At 38.4% G+C, this 25,539-nt stretch overlaps 1 long non-coding RNA gene across 2 annotated transcripts in view; it reads right to left on the bottom strand.

Annotated features, from left to right (window-relative positions):
• LOC111608057 overlaps nt 1–25,539 on the bottom strand; it is a 71,954-nt gene that overhangs the window by 13,087 nt on the left and 33,328 nt on the right. Inside the window, exons 2-3 of one of the 2 annotated variants that reach the window (XR_002752515.1) lie at nt 23,019–23,203; nt 11,173–11,217 (exon numbers count right to left, since the gene is read on the bottom strand). This is a non-coding gene — a long non-coding RNA (uncharacterized LOC111608057). The remainder of the gene's footprint in view (nt 1–11,172; nt 11,218–23,018; nt 23,204–25,539) is intronic. The other variant, XR_002752514.1, reaches the window with a different exon arrangement.

Below are 25,539 nucleotides of genomic sequence, written 5' to 3' on the forward strand. Positions count from 1 at the left end.
CATCAGTTCAGAAGCAAGCCCTCAGAGAAAAGAACCCCCACCACCACCTCCACCTCCACTGCTACCTCCACCACTACCACCCCGCCCTGCCCATTGTTTCCCTCCACTAATATGATACCCCCTCAAGGTTCTCCACAGACCTCATTTCTAATCAATGCATGGTGGTTGGTGGGATCATCCTGTCTCTGCAAATTAATGACTTCACTTTTTTCTGTGGTTTCATGCCATTGATTTGTTTTATTAGCTCATTGATCTCCAAGAAACAGCCCCCCCCCCCGGCCGCCCTTCGCCTCCTTACACACCACCACCTCCCTCCAACAGCTTCTTATTTGCTTACCAATTTGAGAGCTGATGGCAACAACTAACAATATTACCGGATTGCTTTAAAGATAAATGCGTTTCATTGTTCTACTCTACATTTTACCTTCACAATAAGTCAGACGAGAGTACGTCGTTTCATGTTGCCCCGAAATCTGACCATCCTGGTTTCAGCAATCTGGTTTTGTGAGTTTAACACAACTCCCATGGTCTAAATCACTTTGACGTTCATCTGGTCAGGGCTCGCTGGTCTTATTAACAGCCATATCTAACTTGCTCCACTATAATTCCCTTTGAGAGCCGAACAAAAGGATAGGAAGTGCTTTCCTCAGACAAGTCAGACTTCACTTCACAGGAGGAATTACAGCTTTTCATTTTCTGCCACTGGAGCGTTGTAGCGAGCTACCCTTCTGGCACAGCGATGGTCTTTCTTTCCTGTTTATGACTTAAGCCACGCACAAAGAGCCGATTCACGGCGATCACATCTCGGCAACAGTGATGTCAAGTAACTGTTGCGGTTCAAAATCAACATGATCAGATATCAAAGGAGATGTGGCATATTCGGATTGACAGAAATGCTGTTTGTGATTTACTCTGAACTCATTTGGATGCACCTTATGGAGGTTGCTTGAGATTTCATATTATTTTTGTCCTTCCTGAGTTATCCTACAGTGGCACATTCCATCAAGCAAAACAGTCTAAAAGTATACACCCTGACTCCACCCATCTACACTTTATTACCTCCTGTCTGTCTTTTTGTCCACAGTTTTTGGCTCATTTTGTCTCTAAAACGACATATTTTCAACGCAGGATCCCCATCCAGTGTGCAGATGGGATATTGAATGATTACTTTCACGGAAAGGACAAGATATAAAAAGAGATAGAGAATGTCCATGTTAAAAGATGAGAGAAGCAGTACCAAGCACCCTGCCTCCCCCCACCCCTCATGTCAAGCGGCATGTTTATTCAGCTTGTGGGAATTCCTGTTCCTCAGGATAGATCTGCAGTCGTCACAATTGGCGATATTCCCGTCCCACCCAGCTTGGCTCTTTCATGGAAATCAAATCCCTCACAGACAGACAATTACTCACTTTTCGTTTTCTTAGACATTAGAGACTGTCAACCATACAAGCACAAAAGAAGAAGGGTGTGTTTATCATTTATTTTAAACATGGACCCAGACGTGACTTTTCTCAGGCCCTGTCCACATGTTTTTAGGGAACGGGTATTTCCTGATCCATTTGTACCTACTATCTAAAAGGAAATCAAAAAGTTCTGCCAATAACATATTTAAAAAAAAAAATTACCAAAATAGATTTTGGAAAAGGTGTATATGTGGAGACTGTATGGAGAAATGGAGGCTTTGCGACTTGACTTTGTTTCCATTAATCTTCAAATATTAGCTGAAGAAGCTAATGACTGAGAGCCAGCTGTTGGAAGATGCTAAGTTGTTCAAGATAATTTTCTTTCACAATACTTGTCATTAAGTAAGTGTAAATTATTATAAGCCTTGGATATGAACAGGTACTCTTTAAGTGTGAGACCTTATCTTATTTATGTTTCAGACCCTTATTTTGAAGTAAGAAAGGAAGTACTTCTTGAGTTGCCCTGCTGATGCTAGCTGACATTCGGTTTAAGAAGCATGGAAGCAGCCTCCCTCCACTTTAAGCTACAGAAAAACAATGGTAGTCAAGCTGCCCACAATTTGTCAGCACTGTGAGAAAACCACAAGAGGATGTTAACTGCAACTGATGCTAAAAGTATCACCTGCTTGACAATTTGTTCATCAGCACTAAACAAACTGGCTATTGTCTGATTCTGTTTGTACTGTGAAATCTAATCGTTCAAGTTCACCAATCAGAAATAAACAACCCTTGAAGCAGGTGTACCGATTCAGAGTCAAAGGTTTCACAGATTGCTCAAATTTAAGATTCAATATAGCTGCCAAATTAAAAAAAAATAAAATTATTCTATACATTTTCTATTTAGTCTTTTAATTTATAAAACGGTGGGAAACATTTTTATTATATGTATTTCCAATCATAGCTTGCACCACAGCAATTGGGAAACTACAGATTTTCCAACTTGCAACTCATTTCAACAAGTTCAAAACCTGGAACACCAACCGTATTAGTAATATAAACTGAATGGATCTACAGTAAGGAGAAATTCTTTAAGATTTATGAAACCGTTATTCTTTAATGAAAAAAACAAAAAGGGCATTTCTATTAACCTTTTTGGAACTGGGATACTGTTGGCATTAAAACCACACATATTAACAAAGTTTTATGTGTATGTATATTTGTAACTTTTATTTACAAAAAGCCAGTCGTAAATTCTTCAATTTTGTTAAATTTTGATCAACCCACCATCTTTCACACCAGATGCACACTGATAAAGTGTCACATTTCTACAATGCAAAGAAAAGATACGTCCCCAATAAGCTACTAACTGTTGGTAAACCCGAACAATGTCATTGTTACTATAAATGTGCATGCCTTAAGTTTGAGTACTGCTGCTTTTCTTTGAGTAGATGTGAAATCAATATTTCTAAGTAGAAATCCTTCAAGTTTAAAGACCTTTAATCAGTGGTGGAGAAAGTACTCAAACAATGTATTTAAGTAAAAGTACAAATACACAGACAAAAATGTACCATAGTAAAAGTAAAAGTACCACATTAACATGTTTTACTTGAGTAAAGGTTAAAAAGTACTGGCTTTTAAAAATACTTAAATATTAAAAGTAAAAGTATTTGCTGAATGCATTCTCTAATCGCTAATACAATATCATTAAGTGTACCTATCGTATTTAATTTTAATACATCGGAAATGGGCCATTTTAATGAACAATGCCGCAGATTAAGCATGTTTTTATTGTGTTTACTCTCTGTAACTTAGTTTAGACTTAGATATGTGATTCTATGCATCATAATTTCAGGGACGGAAACATCTTGTCTCCTGTCCTAACGTAGCATGAACTTCACTTTTTTTTTTGCCACTAAAGGCATTTATTTTGAAAGAAATCCAACAGAAAGGGATGGAAAGAAGGTGGGTGGGGGAGGACATACAGCCAAGGAGCAACGTAGCTGTGTTGTAGTCAAGACCACTTAACCCGAGACCAAGTGAAGACCAAGACCAGCGCCCTGCGCTACATGACACAATAAAATTAAGTGCACCTATGAAAATTGCTTCTCAAATTGATCTGAAAGATTACTACTTAAGTAAAGTACAGATACATGAAAATTGTACTTAAGTACAGTAACGAAGTACTTGTACATTGTTACTTCCCACCACTGATTATAATACATAAATTTACCAAATTCTTACTAATTGTTACCATAAATCTGCTTATTTAATTTGTTTTTCCTGCAACTTTTCAAATTCGTTCTAACCATGAAAACTTTTCCTTCCTTTTCCTAAGAGGTGCTGATCTGGCATCAACTGTCTCAGAGCTAAGTTGCTCCACTTGCTGGCTTAATGGCTTTAGCATTAGCGCTGTCTGTAAATAAACTAATATTCTTGCTCAGACACAGAAACCTCCTCAACTATGATTAACTTCAGGACTTCCTGAGTTGATGCAATTATTAGCATAACCCAGAAAGACATGCCTGCTCTGCCATTTTAAACACTGAACATGAGAAAAGTTGACTGAACCCAGAACTTAAGTTCTAATAAAAATTTTTAGATACAATTTCTTCCCAAAATAAAGTTGTTGTCTAATGTTGATCCACTTCAGAATTCCTTTTTCAGCATGGAATTGTTCAAGCAGCCCTGGAAAATAACACCTCCACCGTGCAACAGAACAAAGGAGTACAGGGGCAGCTCAGAGGGGGAAATTTCCTGCTTTAGACTGCTCCATGCTCACTGGGAGCATGACATAATTAAGATACATAGACTGTCTATATTAGGTTGTACACTTCAGATGAAATATTTACCATAACAACACATGATTTTGTTTCTGTCGTTTCAAATTACGCCTGAACAACAGGCTGTAAAGATTTACCTCGTCAACCGTAAACAGGTAAGAAAGTTTTGGTGGGGTCAGCCACAAACACATGCCCACATCTCCCCTTCTGTCTTTACATAAATCCTTTCAGGGCTTCTGGCAGCAGTTTCCTGCTCTTTCATCTGGCTCCCTTGTGGTAGGACTATTAGCCCAGGCCTGTATACCTGCAAGTGTTTGAGAGGCAGCTGGCTCTGGACGCTCATTGCCTGCGCGGGCCCAGGGGCTGCTGGGACCTGGGAACGCTGGCACCAAATACCGATGGGTAATTAGACCTTCATTCAAGAGCGAATGTGGCAAGCATTAGACACAAGGCTCTTTCCGGTTCAATTCATATCTTCATCCTGCCTTCCTTCCCCTTCTAACAACTGCACTCCATCCTCAGTTTTTTTTTTAACTTCTCTCTTTTTCCTTTTTTGGACTAGTCATTATGTCTTAACCTGAGTGGCCTTAAGGGAGATTTTTTTTTAATGTTTTTAGAAAGGAGACATTTTGGGAAAAAAAATAAATGTTTGAGGTGGGTGATCTTCATTTATAAGCATGATTTAAAATGGGAACTTTAACTTCTTTTGTAAAAGTTATCCAAGAAAATTCTTTTTTTATGATATTAACTTTACAGTATGTCAGTATGGTGCTGCTGTCATTTCCTCAGTTGTGAGAAACATGACGGCGGTAGTTTCTCATGTAAAAAAAAAAAAAGAAACCATTGGGAGGCTGCTTCCAGTTTTGTGGTGAAAGGTGACATAACCCATAATTCCACTCCAACCACAAGGTTCTTTGATCACATGTTCCTCTCTGGCACTGTGAGGGCTGTTCACATGATACAAACCAGTTGCAAATGACAAATTGCTAAGAGGCTGAATGCTCAGAAAGGTGAGATTTGAAGCATTTTTATTTATTTTTTTGTAAATGCACACATAGAGGATTCTTCATAGACAGAATAAATATTAAAAATTGCCTAAATTAATCTCTTTATATTTTATACCTCAGATGAGCATTGCTAAGAACTTGAGACAAAAAAATTAGATCCTCATTCTTGAGTTAGGCCTACGATCATGACCATTGACTAATAATATTGAATATTTCTGACTCCTTTAGTGCGTGGGATGCATTAGACAACAAGAGTCTTTTATTTTTAAAGTTGATGTGGTAGAAACAGAGCAAGGACAATTTGTGTGAGTCACAAATTGACCAAAGACGATTGGTGCCCATCGCCACAAATCATTAGGCAAAGGGCCGGAAACAATCTGGACAGGTTCCTGTAGTGCATCATAGGGCAACACAAAACAAACGTAAAAAATTTATTGTCCTTGCATAACTGACAGCAAATATGCAAAAGATCCTCCAAGATAGGGTGAGATCTGACCATCAACTTGGGGGAAGTAGAACCGCTGCTTGTCAATATCAAAAAGATACCGTCGTAGTCGTGCAAGCACCTCATGAGGACATCACCTGTCCGCCTCCTTTTGGAGGTTTTTCAGCCTCATCCAACTGGGAGGAAAACACCAAGATAGACCCAGAACTTACAAGAAAGACTTTAAATCCCTTCTAGCCTTGGCATTGTCCAGAAAAAGTAGACATTGTTACTGAAAAGAGATTTCTTGGTTCACTCTCTGACCTAATCTGGAAGCCAATGGATCAAGTGAAGATATCTATATAAAAATTTTAATCAAATAAAATATTTTTAATAAATTCCTCTTGGACTAATACTTAATTCCATAACGTACAATTAAAATCGACAAAAGATTCTAAATGGTGTAGGTATGAAGGATCTAACTTTCTAATGTCGTCAGGACTCCTCAATGGTGACCGTGAACTTGAGGATATAAAATCAATTAGATTCCACTGATCGCAAAGAGGGAGGAGATATTCCCTCATTACATTCTACTGTGGCAGGTAAGGAGGGAGTAAATAGTCTGACAGGCTGCTCTTTGTCTACAGTGAATTAAAGCAGAAGGCGGGAGAGGATGCTGCTTTTAGCGGTCGGGGGAAAAACACGAGGTCCAAATTTGCATAAACAGGAACACAAAAGAAAAGGGGGTTAGGAACAAAACAAGGAAAAAAAAAAGTGTTGTCAACAGGACCCCCCAGTGAGGAATTTCAATTTCATATATCTAATTATCGCTGTCAGATGGAGAGAAGTGATAAAAAGCTGTCTTTGTTCTCCGTCTTTGTCTCCCACATCTCTCTCAATTAATTTCACCATACGAATATGACTAATTGTCTCTGTGCATCTCCGCAGCCACATAAATAATAATTTTGGCCCGTGTTTGAGTTGCGGGGGTGTTCATGCTTCAATTTATGATATTTGGACACAAAGGACTGCGCATAATTCAGGTGATCGCATTAGCGGGCCAAAGCAACCTCTCCGCAGGCATCACCCTCGCCTGGCAGCTTCGGAGCGCAAATAATACCTCCATACTTTCCCTCTCTTTTGTAAAGGACAGTGCTATCTCCCTCGTTTCTGTCACTGGGATTGTTTCTTTGTTGAGAGCGGTGATATTAGCATCATAATCAGACAGAGAGAAAGAAGTGCCAATGACGCCCGAGTTATGCAAAGTATAAGCATCAGCTGTACCGGTCCGCATTTCAGGTTTGTACCTCTTATAGGCAGTATCTAGTTAAGCTGATTGTCGTGTAACTTGGAAAGACAATTACCTGACGGATAAAAAATACATTTACACCTTGGTACTTTCTTCTGTTTGAGAATCAAACTATTTTCATGGTAGATTGATTTCTCAGAAAACTGCTGAGTTATTCCTTTAAGCCAAATGATGGATTTACAGGGTTGTGACTACTTGATTTCTTTCAGATTTCCTCTGTTGTCCTTTTTTGCCACACTTAAATGTTTCAAGATGATCAAAAACCTTCTTGTTGTTTACATGAGGCCGCTGTTGCTAAACTTCTGGTATTTTCGGATGTCAATTGGGGAAAAAGTTTCCCGCTTAGCCGTCACTGTTAGAATCTGCTGTAGTTCTCATGCCAGGCCACTATACGGCGCTGTGATTCTAGGACGTAGTCGCATTTTTTTTGTTTTCCTCACCGATCCGTTGAGTATCTTCATCAAGCACAAATTGTTTAATGAACCGTGGAACACATTTCGTAACAAAAAATGTGTGCAAATAAGCACACACAGTACAGTGATATTTTTTCCAGTCTTTTTACAATTATAAACAGTGTAAAGAGGCATGAAGAGCATGCAGAGCTAGTTTACATTTAGTTCTGGGTTCTTTTAAATCCTCTTGATTAAGTTTTCTATGTTTGTGTAGTAATTTTTGTCGCCCAGCCACTCCTGAGGAGGTCCACCACTATTGTGTGTTTTTCTTTTTTCTGTTTTTGGAGATAGATTTAGAAATGACTTTGTAACCATTTCCACACTGATAGATCTGTTACTTTCTTTCTTAGATGGTTTTTAAAATTTCTTTAGATCGGGGTGTGATGTGTTGCTTCTTGAGGTCTTTTAGTCAACCTTTTGTTGTCAGCCAGGATAAATGATTTGTTGATTAGACCAATTTAGTTATGATTAAATACCTAGATAAGATACCAGGTATGATTAAAAAGAACTGAACTCAGCTTTACTCCAAAAAATATATAGTTGATGACGGTAATTAATAATTTAACAAAGGGGGTATTTACTGTTTCAAATCGATCCAGGTTGCTTCTGATGGCATTTTCCTTTTTTTTCCCTCTGAAACTACATTTTGTATTTCTTCAGTTTATGTTTGACGATTAATGATCTTTCCTAAGATAACAGATGAGGGATAAGACAGCATTCAGAGGACAGCACACAAGTGATGACATTTGCTTATTCCATCAAATCTGTCTCTGAAAAACATTTAGCAGAACCTAAACATAACGAGGCAAACATCTGAAACCTGTCTAAATAACGCTGCAGCTGAGCTTTGAAAGTCCAACCATAAAACCAACTCATTCACTCAGAGAGACAAGGAGGGCTGAGTGGGGAGTGGGGAGTGGGTGTGTGGGTGTGTGGGTGGGGGGTTATTGTTACATTTCATTAGGCACATTCCTTCTCTGTGGACTCTTGACCAGTTGCCATGGCATTTCATTTGACTAGTTTTGATATGAACTCTGTCTGCCCTCTGTCTCCCATACTTTCGTTTGTTTTCCCAAAACTTCATATCAAATGTCCTAAATATACAGTTTTGTACTAATTATAAACCTTTTAGAAACACGACACCTCACAATTTGCCAACTGACTATTTAGTTGAGCTTAGATGGGGTAACAAAAACATCTTCTTTTTTTTTTCTTCTTCTTTTTTACACCTGTTGACTTTTTCACTTTACAATGTGTTTACAATGCTGGGAGTGGAAGCGGGAGGAAAACAAAACACAGTTCTCTTTTTTTTTTTCATCAATTAAAACCACAAAAGAGTGGCATCTGTAAATATTTAGCCCATTTTTCTGGCACTTATGAATGAAAGTCAGTGCAACCTATTTGCCTCAGACGCCACTCAAACAGTAAACAGAATCCCAGCATACTGTAAATGCAGCTGTGCTGGGAAAGCCTCAAAGGTTTCTTACAGACGGCCAAAAACACAGCAGACCGGTTGTAGAGGATGCATGGGTAGGTTATGAAACAAATACTGAGTTTTGGACGACTTAATGCAACAATGGAAATAAAGTGGATGGTCAGCATTTCCAAATTTTTCCAAATGTTTCATGAAAAATGTGCCCTTTTTCAGATAACGTGTCTAAAATGTTATAAAATAAATGCATCCCTGGTATTCACGAATGGTTTACTGTAACATGACACAACAAGTTAACAAGCCCACGGTAGTTCGGGGAGAAGCTGCAGAGATCCACAGCTCAGGTGGGAGGATGTGGCAGAACTGAATATTGTTTTTTAAAAAAATCTGAATATTAGCAAGCTTTCATGAGTGTTGAGAAGACAAATGATTTAGAAAGAAAGCGTTATTGAAGAATTAGTGGCCCAGTCAAAGTCCGGACCTAAATGTTTGCTTTACTTCAGATCCACTTCACTCACTGAGAACCTGCTCTTCAAGCAGCTAAAGCAGAATATTCAGTGATGCTACTTTCTTGTACACATTGTTTAAAACTGACTTGAATTTAGTTTGTATTTTATTATGATAAATATTTTTTCTTGGATTTTTGTCCAGCAGCATTTTCTCCATTATGTCAGTTTATCCTCACATGCTTTTACCGTCACTAAAACGTAAAATAAAATTTATTTAAGTTGATTATTATTTTCATTTTTCTTGGCTGCACATGCATTTATTTATTTATTTATTTTTTCTATTCTACAACATAAACATAAAAAAAACAACAATATGAATATTTATGTTGTGTAAAATATTTTCATTTTTGTAACAGAAGAGCTTTTAGTAAGAGTCCGTCATGTCGGGTTGGCCAAACTCAACACGTGACATGTCGCAGGAGAATTTTGCCGGAAAACTTTCCACGCTCGCAGTAATTAGCATTTTTCCATCAAGAGTCAAGTGTCTGCAGAAACCGGAGATAACAAAAAGGACAAGAAATTGATTAGCATTCAGTGTATAAATGGTTCCATGACAAGGGCTGTTAAGTTTGAAATTAACATGTAAACAGTTGGAAAGTCTCCACTGTCCCCCACCCACCTCTCCATCCCCTTTTTTTCCCCTCAGCCCCTCACCCCTAGTTCCCTTTAATGCCTTGATAAATATACATAAAGCTTCTCACAAAGGCCGCCTTGTTCTTTTAAATGGGCTACTTTTTAATGGAGACATATATTTGCGGGATTATATCAGCATTCAGTTGCAAATTCTGAGTGTAATACTGCAGTTGGAGCAGTGTATGAATAAGAGTATCATTTGAATGCAAGGGGAACACCTGGTGCTGAGGGGCTCGGCTTCGAGGGGGTGAGGGAGGGGGTTCGAACGGACCTGGAGACGGTGCCAAGTCTTCACTTGTTCTCAGTCTTTCTATTCAAAGTCTTCCAGCCTTAGCTTTTGCTATGGCAGAGCACACTGTACCTAACACTTCATTGTGATCGCCCTAAATTAGCCGTCGAGAGTCGGAGATGACGAGTAAAATTGTAGATTTATACGAACCAGAGACTTTAAAAAGTATTTCCACAGATTTATTTTTGTGTCAGCTAGTCGTTTGAAACGTGTGGGGACAAGAAAAGAAATAATGTAAAAAAAATGTATTTAAGTCCCTTAACTCCTTGTTGTGGATAAAGCTGAAAAGCATCGTCAGAATGAAGTAATCCAACACTACTGAGTCAAGAAAACTCTGAGTTTTCTCTTCTTTATTTCCATCGGCTGCATGAGAACGAACAGAAAGTGGAGGGTTTGGTGTGTGGGCGCGTGTGTGTGTGTGTGTGCGCAGTATAGGGAACTAGTAGTACTGTTCGGAGGAGAGAGGAAGGGGTCCGGGGTCTATTCGTATGCACCTCGCATCCACGCCACACACAATCAGCCCTGTATTGCGTTTTGCAAATTTATACCCAGGATGTTGGTTTAGAGTGGTTCCCTGAAAAAAAAAAAAAAGAGTAAGAGAGGGAGAGAGAAAGAAGGCAAGAGAGGATTTTTTTCCCAACTAAGTGTCTGCTTTCATGAGCAAGAGTGATTGAGGCACACAAACAAACCTTTGTTTCCCAGCTCACAGATGCAAAGCTCTGCGCGCTCTGATTTACGCCCCTCCCCGCAACTTATTTGCACTTTCCCCCCCCCCTAATAGTTTGAAACTAAGACGGTATGAAAGAATGAGGTTATTGAAACGCAAGTGTCAGGAAAATAAAACTTTATTATCGTCAGCTATAACCTTCATACTTTATGGATCCATTTGTCTGTCTTGCTTGCAATATTTGTACAGGGCAATGTTTGCACTTACTGAAGAGCCGCAAGGCATGCCAAACCGTAGTGAAGACCAGGAAACCTGCAGGGAAAGGAACTTATCAGTTTTGGGGTTTTTTTGCTCTTTTTAGGGATAATACATTTAGTGTTTAAATTAAACGACCACATCTGAAGCGATTTTGAAACACTCCTATGGTGTTTCAGATCCACAATTTCTATCAATTCCTACAGTACTACAACCTTTGTTGTATTTCAGTGAGCTTTTATTCAGTAAACACAAAGTAATGCAATTATATCAAATGGACAAACATAAATACCTTTAAGAATGTTTACAAGTAAAAATGGAAACGGTGTGGCACATAGTTTTACCCCCAGACTGAGTTAATGCCATGTAGAACCATCTTTTGTTGATTACTGTTTTTTACATAAGGAATTGTCTTTTTTTTCTTACATGAAGGGGGGGGCAACTTAAAAGTTTCTTTTATTTATTTATTTATTTTTTTCTTTGTCTTTCTTGTTTTTTAAGGGTAGAATGAAAGATTTCCGACTTGGAAAAACTTTGGATATTTTTAAGGATAAACAGCTACAAATTTTTCCCTGACAGCTGGGTCCCTGCACACGGTTTTCCATCTTAAACATGATCTTTTTTTTTTTTTTACACCCCAATTTTAGTATTTCTGGATGGAGAAATGAAAACCAGAGAACCTGCAGCTGCGTTCAGTTAATTATATTATATGACAATAGGTTTATCTGCTAATGAGCCCAAACAAAGTCAGGATTTTATTATAAAGGAACATGTTGGTGTTTAGAAGTGACCACAGTTACAAATGAAGCGCTTTTCAGTCAAAATTTCAAACTTGTATTTTTGTTTGTTTTGTTTTTCTTACAATGAAAATGTTAAAATATTTGACTGACAGAAGTTGTTTTGGGAACTCTATTGTAAAATACAGTTCCTGCGAGTATTATTAACAGAGGAGAATAAAATATCTGCTGGGCAATAGAATAATCGCCATGCTAATGTGATAAATTCATCACGATCCATATACTTTTCAACATTTCTGAAAGAAAATATCACAAATTAATGATGATTACATCAAGTTGAAGCTGTGGACTAAGTTCAGAGTGTTTATGTACCGTGAACTGATTGATTTTAATCTAGACAAACCAAATTTAAAAGTAGTTTTAAAAAAACTCAGACACACTAAAGCTGCAAGTATTTTGTGTCACGTCTCAACCAACTGAACACATCTAGAGACTGAAGAATTTGACATGTTTTTCTAAAAAAAATAAATAAATGTTCTTGCTCAGTCAAAGCAACATTTATTTATTTTTTTATTTATTTATTTATTTATTTTTTTGCAAATTTCACTTAAGAGTGAAATTTATTAGTTAAATTTGTAAATTTAAGAGTGAAATTTAACTGATACACAAATTTGCTTTTATCTTATGTTAAAGGGACATCAACTTTTTTCAGCCTTACATCATGCTTTAATGCTTGTTCTTCATGAAAAACGAACCCGGAGCACCCCTCACGTCTGACTGCTCCACTCAGCTCCTTCAAACTAGCAGCAGCAATTAGCAAACACCTGGTGGAACTGCACACCTGCTGAGTTCATTATATAAACTATTTGTCATTCCAATGCTCCGATGAATGTTTGTAAACATTAACAGAGGAATGTTGATGTGATGACGTGATGAAGGCCGTTTGACGGGAAGAGCTGGACTTTCTTAAAGAGACAGAGGCCCAATTTCAGGGCATTGTGAAGTCAAATTTCTTTTAACCTATTTGATATATACAGTATTTTCAGAAGAGCTGAAAGTGACATAATTTCTTGATTGTGCCAGAAATTGATACTATGTGGCTAAAATATACATAATATTGCCCTTTTAAAAATATAAAATTAGATCTATATGCTAATTAAATCTCCTATGTGCTTTAATCCAAATCATTGCCACTGTTCTTTGGAACCTCTTCAAATTAGGTTCCCTTCAAATTAGGGAACCTCTTCTCTAATTTGAAGAGGTTTTTTTCTAGGATTGTTTGTACTTTGCTACATCCATCTGTCTGTTAACTCTGGACTGCTTCCCGTTCCTTCTTGTAATAAAGAACCCCACAGCATCATAACTCCACCACCAGGTTTTACTGTGGGGACGGTGTGGTGAGGGTAACATGTATTTGGCACAAAAAGTTGACTTTTTGTTCTCATCTGACTAAAACACTCCATTTTACTTTAATAGTAAAGAAAAAAAGTGAATAAAATCCACTGAAGAGGGCTCTAATGAGACAAACGCAAACAATTTCAAGGCTGTGAATACTTTTTTTTTTTTTTTTTTAAATAGTGCTCCATATTTGAATCGGTTACATTACACTAAGGTGCCATGTTTGCTGCGGTCCGAATATATTGAAGTCTTCAGGCCGGTGACAGCTTGTTTATGTCAGTCCCAATTAATAATTAGTTAAATGATGTTAGCGCTTGACATGTGCCCTGGACAAATGGGGGCAGGAAAATGTGCACTCAGTGCTGCTTGCATAAATCTACCGTTTCGGCTGAAGTTGAAGGCGTGGGGTTGAGATGTGTGTGTGGGGGGGGGACGAACAAGGGAAAAGGGGGGGGAAAAAGAAAAGAGAGGTGGGGGAATTATGGTACTCAGATGTGTGTGATTGGCGGTTCCCTGGGCTCCCGGGGTTGCAGAGTTCAGAGAAAAGCCGATTACTGCTCTCCCTCAGGTCAACCCTTCATAAATAAACACGGGGAGAGCCCGAGGCGCCGTGTTTTAGTATGATTAGCATATCATACAGCCTATCGACATGGTACTTATCATATTACAGCACGGCCGTGTCCTCCGAGCGCGCCAAGGGTTACTTGCACGGGGGGATGCTGAGCATACATCTCTGTTCATTAGGAGGTTCCTCGAGGGAGAGAATAAATCATATCAGCACGTGGTTATGGCAGCCCAGGCGTTTGACTCAGTCATACGGCGGTTAACCAGAGCCTTCAATAATCCAGAGAGGAACTGACAGCTCGCTTTACAACGAGGAGAAGATGAGGAGACAAGTGGTTATGATGGGGGATCGCTGATGGGAGAGGATTATACCGAGGCATAGCTGTGGCAACAAATTTGTATGACACCCTAAACTTGTCTTTTCATCTTGGATTTACATCCTAAAATGGCTCATTGTGGATCACAGGATCACATTTAAGACCAATTAAAGACACAACGAGTTAGGTCAATATAACTATGCTTCCACTGGCCGTGTATCTGCAAAATTTGATATTCAGAAAATAATCTTGCTTAATCTTAAACACGCTGATTTCAAAAAAACAAAAAAATTAAATTTTTGATTTAAAAGAATTTGCCTCCAGGAAGAAATGTTTCCTTTTTTTTGGCTGTATTAAAATTGGCTTATTTCAGAAAACTGCAATCTGCAATGGTAACACTGTTTTGGATCACATACGTCACATGATCAACAACCCGATGTTGCTGCTGGCTCAAACCACAAAGAAGAAGACGACAGGAAGTAGTCGGAGGAACATGGAGTGGCATGTTTTTTAATGACTTACCGCATGAGAAAAACTTATTCATGCGTGATTTTTTTTTCTCCCCTCCCGGGGGTCTTTTCGTGGGCTCTAGTGTCCCTTATATGAAAGTAGGCTGACAGGAAAGGAGGGGGGAAGACATGCGGCAAATATCGTCGGGTCTGGGAGTTGAACCCACGACGGTCGCGTCGAGGACTCAAGGCCTCCAAACATGGGTCGCGCTATCCTCTACACCACCACGGCACACCCATTCATGTGTGATTTTGATTGTGCCTCCTATTTAATGGACCACAATTGCAAAATAGTTAGATTTTTTTTCTTTCAACATTAGCAGAATACTCAGAAGATTTTGTGCACATTTATAATGGAAACACAGCTACTAATATTTAGTTTTCTAAGATATCAAGACTAAAATCTATATTTTGTATGGTTCACTATTATAAAACAAAATTGACAAATCTTTATTTACAGAAAATATACAAGACTCAAAGAGCTACATTTGAACAACGAGCAAAGCAACCAAAACCAGGAGGTTAATAACACTGTTTTTACATAAACCTAATTCAAGACCAATTCTCGTTCCATTGAACGTTTGGAGGGAACAAAACCTGAGAGATGAGAAACTTTTAGGACAAACTTTAGCATCTTTATGAATAAATGAGTCACACATTTCCTCTGAAAGAATGGGCCTTGTAACTGCTGTTTGTGTCTGCTGACTGAGCTGTGGAAAAGCATTTCCCCTTTTATAGATGTCTTCTGTTTTTGCTCCCTCCCGCCCCCTCACTCATTCTTAAATGTTTCAGATCATTGATGGAACCATGACTTCTGCTCTCCAAAAAGAAAATGATCCAGCCATCAGGTGCACTGGAGTTCCTCAGCAGGGACAGTAACCCTGCAAGTCCACATCTGAATGGTTAAGATTCATTGACAGAGATGTAGACGACTGATTGCTAGTTACTGCGAACACTCAGTCAGTCGTTCCTGCCAAAAGCCACAAAACTAGTGATTAGATTTCATGGGAGATTACATTTTCACACAAACTCAGGTTGGTTTGAAAGGCTTTTTTTTCTTTCAAGTAAGGAAGCCATGATTCAAACAATACCTATTGTATTGACAGGACTTGATAGGACGATAGGACTGCTTATGTCCGTCTGAGTCTAAGATTAGTTTGATGATGAAGATCAGAGCTTTACCAAACACATCACATTTGGTAAACTCCTACCTTATGTGTTTTAAGTTATCACACCTTTGTCTTTGATGGCGAGAAGTCAGATTCTGAAGATCGGTCACACCCACATGTTTGATGCAGCAAAAAGCTTTTGATAACTTGACCTCCAATACCTGAACATTTTACTGACTCATTTTGAAGTCTCAAAGTGGAAAACTGTAGGAGGAGTTTGCTGAGATATGTACATAAAATGATCGCGTTAATAAAAAATGGCTGACTTTCTCTGGGATTGAACCATGGCTCCAAGAGATTGTTTTTGTAGATTTTGAAATGTTGCATATATCTACAAGATTTTATAATCCCTTGTCAAGGTATTGCATGGGGCTAGTTTGTTTTTGGTTAAGTGGGTCAAAAATGTTTTACTTTTCAAAGTAAAACAAGTAAATTTCTTGTTGTCGGGGAGTATGAGCTTAAATGATGTCAGCATTTGACAATTGAGTTTTGTTTGGGACCTGAGGAGGACCCAACCAAGGATTTATGTCTGTGACTTTTTTAGTCGGAGACAAAACATTTTTTTTATTTTTGGCCAATTCATTTGTTGCTCAGGTCTAACTAAAGGGGATCAACCAGATTCCTGATGCTCCATGATGGCATCAGCTGATTATTTAACTGCATGAGCTACAGTTTGTTTTCTTAAAACTTTGATTAGCGAAACCAGAACTATTTCATGTTGGAGCTGTGAATTGAAAACATAAATAATTCATTTTTACCTTAAGATTAAAACTAGTTGTTAAACTTGAAGAACACAAGATAGACATGTGCCGTATTTTAATCATTTCTGCCAAATTAATTTGTAAATGCGAAGAAACAAACTCAATCTATTGCCATAAAAGGAAAAATGTGTTGAGTTTGAAATTTTAAATTGCATTGTCAGATCGTTATGACAAAGATTCAACTATTTGATCTTTCCTAGCTTTATTGCTCATGGAGTCTGCCAGGTTGCAATGTTTTTGTGCACTTATGTAAAAATCATATGCTAAAAAGAAAACTATAATGAAAAAAAAAGAAGAAAGGCTCATAGATTCTGGTGCGGTGAACAGGAAAAATAACGTTTGCATGGTTGACGAGATTACTCCAGAGGGATTTATGACCACGTCTTAAAACCTTATGGACTGGTAAGAAGTTGCCCCAACTCTCAGACACGCTATAAGATTTCAATTTAGGCAAGCCTTTTTTTTTTTCCTAGGCTACACAAGCTCAACTCACAGACCAGGGGCCACAATTAGCAGCTAGCCATTCTGACCAGGGAGACAGAGTAAATGACATCCATACTTAAGCCTTCCTGAGCCCGAGGAGCTGTGGCACAGAGCAGTCTCAGAGCTCTCCTTCCCCCAGTCAAGCATGGCCTCTTTAGGTGGTCCACACACTATGGTGGGTTAATATATTCTAACTGGTATTAGAATACCCCACCGGAGATCAAGCTCCCAGGGGGTTGGGGGGTGACCAGGTGGCTGCATATACAGTGAGAAAGAGGAAGTAGCAAAGCAAAAACTGGAATATTGGATGAGTTTTCTTGTTTTGGCTTCAAGGCGGCTGCATAAATCTGGGATCACTCTGGACGCCACATCATCTGAGTAATCACATCCACCACTGGCATGGATCTTATGCCAAAAAGATCCATGGCCAGGAGTCGTTTTAAATTTTCAGTCTACGCTGCCTCACGGAAGTATGCACGGCCTTTGAACTGTTCCCCCCCCCCATCTCGTCACACGCCAGCCACAAACTCTTTGCTGTATTTCTGGACATTTTCAAATCATTGTATGGCTGCAAATTTGTTGGGAAAAAAATAAAACAAAAAAAGGGATATGTTGCTGCAAATTCACTTTGCAAAAAAAAAAAAAAAAAGAGCAGGATGTAAAACGTCAAATGATGTAGAGCAGAAAAAGGAAAAAAAAGGTGAACTTTGACTCTTTTTTTCCTTAGCAAATCTCAACTACTTCTCTCCCATGTTTTGACTGCAAAGAATCAGGAAATGCAGCCTTTGACTGACAATATCTATGGAATAAATCTGTGGATTACCAAATATCACATAAGCTGCTCTTAATAAAAACTAATATGTATGTCACTAAGTAAAATTAGATTGCAGTAAAGTTACAACCGGATGGGTGGTGTTCATTTCCTTTCATCCCCTCTGAGTCATTAAATTAAGTTGCAATTACAGCTTTAAGTGTGTTAGGGTACATCCCTTCTTGCTTTGCACGTAGAGACTGATGTATATATATTTATATATATTTATATATATATATATATATATATATATATATATATATATATATATATATATATATATATATATATATATATATATATATATATATATATATATATATATATATATATATATATATATATATATATTTATTTTTAATCATCTCTTTTAGCAAAATGGCTCACGCTGAGTCAGACTGGATGCAAAGTGTCTGTTAGAATCACTTTTTTTTTTTTTAAAGTTGTGCCACAGATTCTTAATTGGATTTAGGTCTGAACTTTGATTGGGTCATTCGAGCACATGGACATTCTTTGATCTAAACCATTAATTTGCAGCTTTGGCTAGTTATGTTTAAGGTCTTTGTCCTGCTGGAGGATGAACCGTTTAAGTTCTTGAGACACTTTTTAGATTTTTTTTATTTATTTATTTTTGTAAAAAAACACATTACTTTCCTTCTACAAGAAATCAAAAACCCCTTATCCTGCCTTTTCATGCGCCCTTATGCACATTCCAAAGTGATACCATCCCCTCTCGTGCCCACCTCCCGTATCCCCTCCCTCTGCCTGCCATGCAAATTAGAACTTCACACACGTTGCAGCAAGCTGCTGGGCGCTCTGTGATTTCACACGACCAATTAAGGCCCTCTTGGCAGTTGTGTGAACAGTTTCATTAGAGGAGATAATATTGCAAAGTGAAATGATAAGCAATCATTATGATTAATGCACGGACATTACATTGTTCGTTAATGAGGTGTAAATGATCTCATTATTTTTTGAAAGAGTACAGATTAGATTAAAGTGGAGTGGACAGCGCTTCTCGGTGTTCAGACAAGTTAGTGTTAATTAGGCCCAATCTCCAGGAGCAAATGAGCCGCAACCCTTTGGTAAACAATTAGGCTCCCATAGCCGCAGGCTGGACGGACAAGGATAGGCAAGCGGATGGATAGATGCTGTAAGATATGAATGTTGAGAGAGTGTCAAGATCTAAATCAGATTTATTGCTGGATGTCAACAAAGAAGGGGGCGATGGAGCAAAACACTATAGCAAATATTTAAGGCAAGTGTTGACTATTTCTTAATGTTAGTTTATCATTTCTAGAATGTATTTTTTTTTCTATTGTCCTTAAAAATTTAGAAACCAGGATATTTGCACATACAGTAGTTATAAATTCAAGTTTTATAGTTGAATTCTCCTGGAGGCAGTGGCGATACTTGAATGAATGGCGCGCTGGGCGTACACCTCCTTCTGCCGAAGTTATGCGGCGGAGGTCAAATGCAGTAAATCTCCACATAAAACGAGACGGTCTTCCAGGAAACTTTCTTAGAGATTCGTCTGACGATATAATTTTATCTGGTGCTTGTGCCTCCCCTACACCAATGCTGCTCTGGGCAAGTGCCTTAATGAACAACCTCAAAAACCACCAATGGTTGGCGGTTTCACGCAAATTGCAGAATGGGGGATTTTTTTTTTCCTTTGTGTGTAAAGACAATACCTCTCGTTTGCTGACCAATTACGCAAAATGCAACGTGAATGATTAAAACATGGGAAACTTTCTTTAACGCTTACTTTATTAATAGTCGACTTCATCAGACATCTGGCAGCAACTCAAAATTATTGATTCTGTATCACCAACAAGTCAAATCCTGGCGATCACAGGCTGTTTCGTAAGAGTTAAAAGGGATCAAATCTACAATCAATGAATATAGGGTGACTTTATAATAGGATATACAATAAAATTAATTTCTCAATGAGAACTGGTTACTTCTCTCTAGTATTTACCCAAATACCTTAACTATCAAATGAACTGACATGGAATAGTAACGTGTGGGGGAACAGTATGGTAGGGAATGGAAGAACGAAGGAAGCAAATGGCGACACATGGGCACTGAAGGGGGGGAACGAAGTGGGGCGAATGAACCTGAAGCTACTGTAGGATTACTTTAAAAAAAAAAACAGTAGAAAATGGGCATACATGTAGACATTGTGAAATATTTTGATTAAGTATGTGGGCTGCAGATTTTGGGATTTCTAAAGCTGCATTCAAGGTAAAAAGAAAAAAAACCCTCACTTTTCAATTTTTACTTTACTTTTGACAACAAATTAGAGGGGAAAAAAGGACTTTTGTTTCATGAGGTTATTATTCATTCAACTAATGTCACTCCAACGGTGTTTTTTGTGTTTCTAACAATTAATTTATTATGTTTTGGTAGAAAGTAAGACAAAAATCAAACAATACACATAGAAACTGAAACAAAGGATTTAGTTGCTATGCTTAGTCTTAGGTCCAAATTCATTAATTCGAACACAATTAGGAATTTTTGTTCTGTTTGAATGAATTCAGATGTTCTTCTTCATTATTAAAGACACAATGGCAACACACCACTAAAGTGTCTAAAGTGGAAAATAGGAAGTTTTTAAACCAACAAAATATCAAAAATCCCTCTTACGTCCCCATTAAATCTCTTCACAAAACCAGATCTTCCATCTGATGAGTGGAGCTCCTGTAACTCGTGTCGACACACGACTAGACCGTCCGCAGTGGGAAATGTCCGCCGCCGAGCTGCATTGATTTTTTAAATTTTTTTTTCCCTCACATCTCGTCTTTTCTGGACAGATATTCTCAGATTATGACAAGAAAAGTGACGCCGTAATCCTCCGCCGCCACAGGAGTTATGTTTTAGAGACGCGAGGCCCTTATCAGTGATTGATAACGCCTAAATCAAAAACATATACAGGCATTAGGAGAGTCAATATTTTGCCGGCGACTGAAGGTGACCCCCGGTTCCTGTGTTTGCAGTTTGCGCGCAGAGGGCTGTGATGGTAAATTTGTAAGGGTGGTTATGTGGGGAGGCTATTATGGATTTGCTATCTTGGCCTGAAGTGTTTGGAGCTGATTATGTGATTAAATCAATAATAATTTCTGTTTGGGCTCCTTTGCTCCTCTGCTTCATCTTCTTTTTCCTGTGTAGTTGAGTGGAACGGTGGGCGGGGAGCAGCGCACACAAGTAGAAATGCAGTGCACAGAATGCTCACCCCTACACACACACACACACACACACACACGCACACACACACAGAGCTGCCATATGCTGCGAAAAGACAGAACAACTGCGTCCCAGATGGCACAGTGGGCATGTTGGTGGGTCCAGAAATTTTGAGAGAAGAAAAATTTTTAACACTTGGAAACACTTAATTGAAGGAGCGATTAAAAATCTATAGTCTTCATACCCCGTAAACCTTTACACATTGTTCTCATAGTCCAGCCACAAACTTCTACGTGTTTCACAGGGAGTTTTTTTGTTGTTGTTGTTCTTATTTTTGAAAAAGCAACAAAGTAGAGCATTTTTTTAAAGATAGAACTCTCTTTCATCAACATTAAAGCTAAATATCTCTGGAGTTATGTCACTACCAGCTTTGCACGTCTGGAGGCCTCAAATGTTTTGTTCATTTTTTCTTTACAAAACAGTTCGAACTCCGTCAGGTTGGACGGAAACCCCTTGTAAATGTAATATTTCAGATAACTTCATTGGTTCTCAGCTGAGTTTAGCCCTGGATTTGAACTGGGTCATCCGAGCATTCGAATTAGCTTTGATCTAATCACTTTGTTTTAACTCTTTGTAGGTTTGGGCCTGTTCTCATGGAACTTGTCCCGTTGTCCCTGCAGAAAAAAAAGATCATTCCGACAGCATGACGGTGCCGCCACCATGTTTCACCATGTGTATGGATTGTCCGGGGTGTTATTTATTTAAGCATTTTTTGATGCACCACTGCACCCTCCTCTACATGTTTGTCTCCAAATGGGATTTTTTTACAGCTTTCTTTTAGTGTTGCCTTTTTTTCTTGAGGCTAGGTTATGGAGTGTGTGGCAAATAGCTGTCATGAGGCTCTTGGCTCCTTCTCTTATTGATCTCTTTGCCCTGTCTGCCTGTTTAGTTGTTTAACATTGCCTAGGTTATTATTTTTTTTTAATCTGTAATTTTAAGATGATGAATTTGAAGAAAAGAAAACATGTAGCATTGTTTCATAACTTAACTTTGCTTTAAATTTCTCCACAACCTTCTCTCTGACCTTTCGTTCATCTACATCTCTAGTGTTCTCTAACAAGCATTCACAAGGCAGATAGGTTCGTACTTGTATTTTTTTTTAAATCCACTATTAAAACTTTTCTGAAGGTAATTGATTACTCTGCATTAATTTTACACCTGACACTGCCTCCCTGTTGCTCAGAGAATAGTCTTTAAAAAACTTTTGCTTGTTTATAAGTCACTGAACAGCTTAGCACCAACATGCATTAAAGATCTGCTGTTGTTGCATCAACCTTCTAGATGAATCACATCTCCTGGTTTTAAAACCAAACATGGAGAAGCAGCATTCAGCTTCTTTGCACCTTAAGTCTGGAACAAACTTCCAGAAAACTGCTAAACAGCCGAAACACTGAGATCCTTTAAATCAAGGCTACAAGCCCACCTGTTTAGAATTGATTTTGAGTCATAATAACTGGATCATTAATCAATATGTCTGATGTGTAAGACCTTGATGATTTTGATGATGGCATTTGACAAAATTCAATGTTTATTTCTTTATTCATAATTGGCTACTGTATTAAGTTTTTATGATGTAGAACACTTTGAACTGCCTTGTTACTTGCCTCGACTTGAAATTTTAGTTATTTAAATGGTTTAAGAAAAAAAGTGACCCTAAATTCACGGCTCAAGTTTTTGCATAAAAAAATAAAAATAAAAAAGTTCAAGGGGTATGAATATTAATACTCCTCCCGTCTGTAACGCTGTGGCTGTGAATCTATGCAAATCGGCTCTACAAACTGGAGATACAGAGCAGAGTAGAAATTCAGTCCGAATTCCAAAATAAAACCTAAAAATACCTCGGCGTTAGAAATCTGACCTTACCCAGTGATCCAGAACATCAGAGAGGCTCGCCATGCGACGCCCCGACACCTCCGCTGTTTCCGTCTCCGTTGCTTCTTCGTTTGCACCTCACATGCCCCGGCTTGGCTTGACGACTCGTGCCAGCCACTCCTTAACGACCACAAGTCGCTCCACTGTTTTCCCCCGTGCCAGGTTTGTTGTTATGTCTAGACGACAGGAAATGCAACATTACATTTGTTTACAACCAGCAGGAACTAGAACAAGAAGCCGTTACGTGATTAAAGAGCGCTACCCAGAGAGAGTGTAGGGGTGTGTGTGTGCGTATGTGTGTGTGTGTGGGGGGGGCTCCAACCTCCATGGGTTTGGCAACAACCAAATGGGTTTCAGGAGAACCCGAGCCAAAGCGAAGACAGCGCCGTGATCCATAAGGTGGAAAGTGAATGTTTCGAAGAAAAGTTATTGATGAGTCATTGAGCGGCAGAGCCAAAACGTGTGATTTCTTTCCGTGTTTCTTTTTTTTGTTTTTTATTTTATCTACTTTATTGAAGCTTGTGTTGCTGTGAGCATGCGACTATTAATAATGGGCACTTGTTGTGGCTGTGGCTGCATATGTGTGTGATTTTGTGTGGCTGAGTTAACTTTCAATCCCTCAGCACCCTCTTAAATCTATATCCAATAAAAATCAGCACCGGCTTGAAAAACAAAACCCAGGGAAACATCTGTAAAACATCGATTTCGCAGATTGCAAACCTACTGCATGGCTAATGAGAAAAGAAATCATTTTTGATTAATTAACCTAAAATTGGAGGATCTAAGCTGCCACTGGGGAGATGACAAGTGCTGCAGGCCTGAGAACACCAAAGTGGGGGTGGAGGGGGAGGAAGGCGGGGGTCGGTACAGTGGAGCTGCTTTCCCACTACAGTGAGGGGAAGGAGGCATGGCTCCCATTACTGGGCCAAATTTACCAAGAGCCTCTCTGTGGTGATCAAATAAGAGTCAAATATTTTCCACTTGATGATGATTGTGCGCATTTCATTCATGAGGGTAAACATGTCGGTTAGCTTTAGCCTGGCTGGAATTTACTGCTTTTTACAGTATTTTAGTCAAGTTAGCTCAGGAATGGCTTCACACAGACCACACCGGCCGTTAGCGGAGGCCGTTCATTCGACTTCTGCGGTCACTGTGCAGCGGGGACGTGTTTGTGGGGTTTCTTTTTTTTTTTTGGCGCTTGGAGAACGTATGCCCGACGTTTTCCCGAAACAGAGAATTGTTCAACTGTTCGGAAAACTCGAATGGGACCGGTGCCACTTCGGGATACGATCAGAAACAGTCTGGGCCGAAAAACATGATTGCTGTAAAATGAAGCACGTCTGGGCTGGTTTACCATGATCTAGTGTGTCCCTTGGATAATTCAACACCCTGTCAACAGTTGTCATTTTTCAGTTGCTTTATTAAAATTTTAATCTTCCTGTAACGGTGAAATTTTGAATGTTGATTTGTAATTTATGAGGAAGAAGACAGTTGTCTACAGAAAACTGGTTCCAAGTTCTAGAGAAAAAATATATATTTCAAGAATATTGACAAATTAATTAGCTAAATATGACAACTTTTGAGATGGATTTAAATATCCAAAAGATAAAATAAATTTTAAACCATAAATATCTGGCCAGATTTTTATGCCAGTTTTCAAAAGAATATTCATACCTTAAATATGTGCAATTGTTTTGTTTTTTTCCATTCAAATTGTCTTTGATTGCTGGAAAGGATGCATTTAAGTCTAGTTATGCTGTCAGAAAACAAAAAAAAACTTATGGCAAAACTCTGCATGGCAGAAATAAGCCCTATTTGTTTTAGACATTCAGCTTTTTGTTAATTTTTTGGTGTTTAAGAATAAAACATTTTATGTTGTCAACCTGAGGAATTGCAGTTTTTAAAATGGTTTAGCATCTTAAACAGGGATTTTGATATGCAGCTAATATGCAGATTCAATAAAAATGAATCTAAATAAATTTTGCAAGTGCCCCCAAAGGATTTAATTGTAAAAAAAAATTCCAGGAACCAAAATGTCAAAGCATTCCACACATTCCTTAGAAATAAAATAAACAATAAAACACATTTGCAACAGTTTGTCAAGATCTTCTAAAATAGTTGAAGACCATAGTTAAATTGAGGAAATTTTATGTTTTCCTCATGAAAATTCAATCCTGGAGCAATTCTTCTGAAATAGCTATAATCCATTTAATTGCATTCCAGTTTTTTACTGTATTTTGTTCTTATTACTGCTCTCTAGCTAAACTCTCACCAACTTTCACTTTCAGAAAATCAGAAATGTATTTCTTGCAGACCTTTTATCTGATTGACCCAGTGGGCTTGGTTTACAATTGCAGCTGAATATCAATCAGTTGAATTTCTTTCACTGTTATTTTGCTTCATGTTCCGACAATCATAGCATATCCACCTCATGCAAATGGCAGATTTTCTTGTCTTTCCCATTGTGAAGAGGGTCAAAGTGCAGAAGGAAACTGAAAGTCAATAAAATAAA

This window comes from Xiphophorus maculatus, chromosome 3, assembly GCF_002775205.1.
Source record: "Xiphophorus maculatus strain JP 163 A chromosome 3, X_maculatus-5.0-male, whole genome shotgun sequence".
In the NCBI taxonomy this organism is placed as follows: Eukaryota; Metazoa; Chordata; class Actinopteri; order Cyprinodontiformes; family Poeciliidae; genus Xiphophorus; species Xiphophorus maculatus.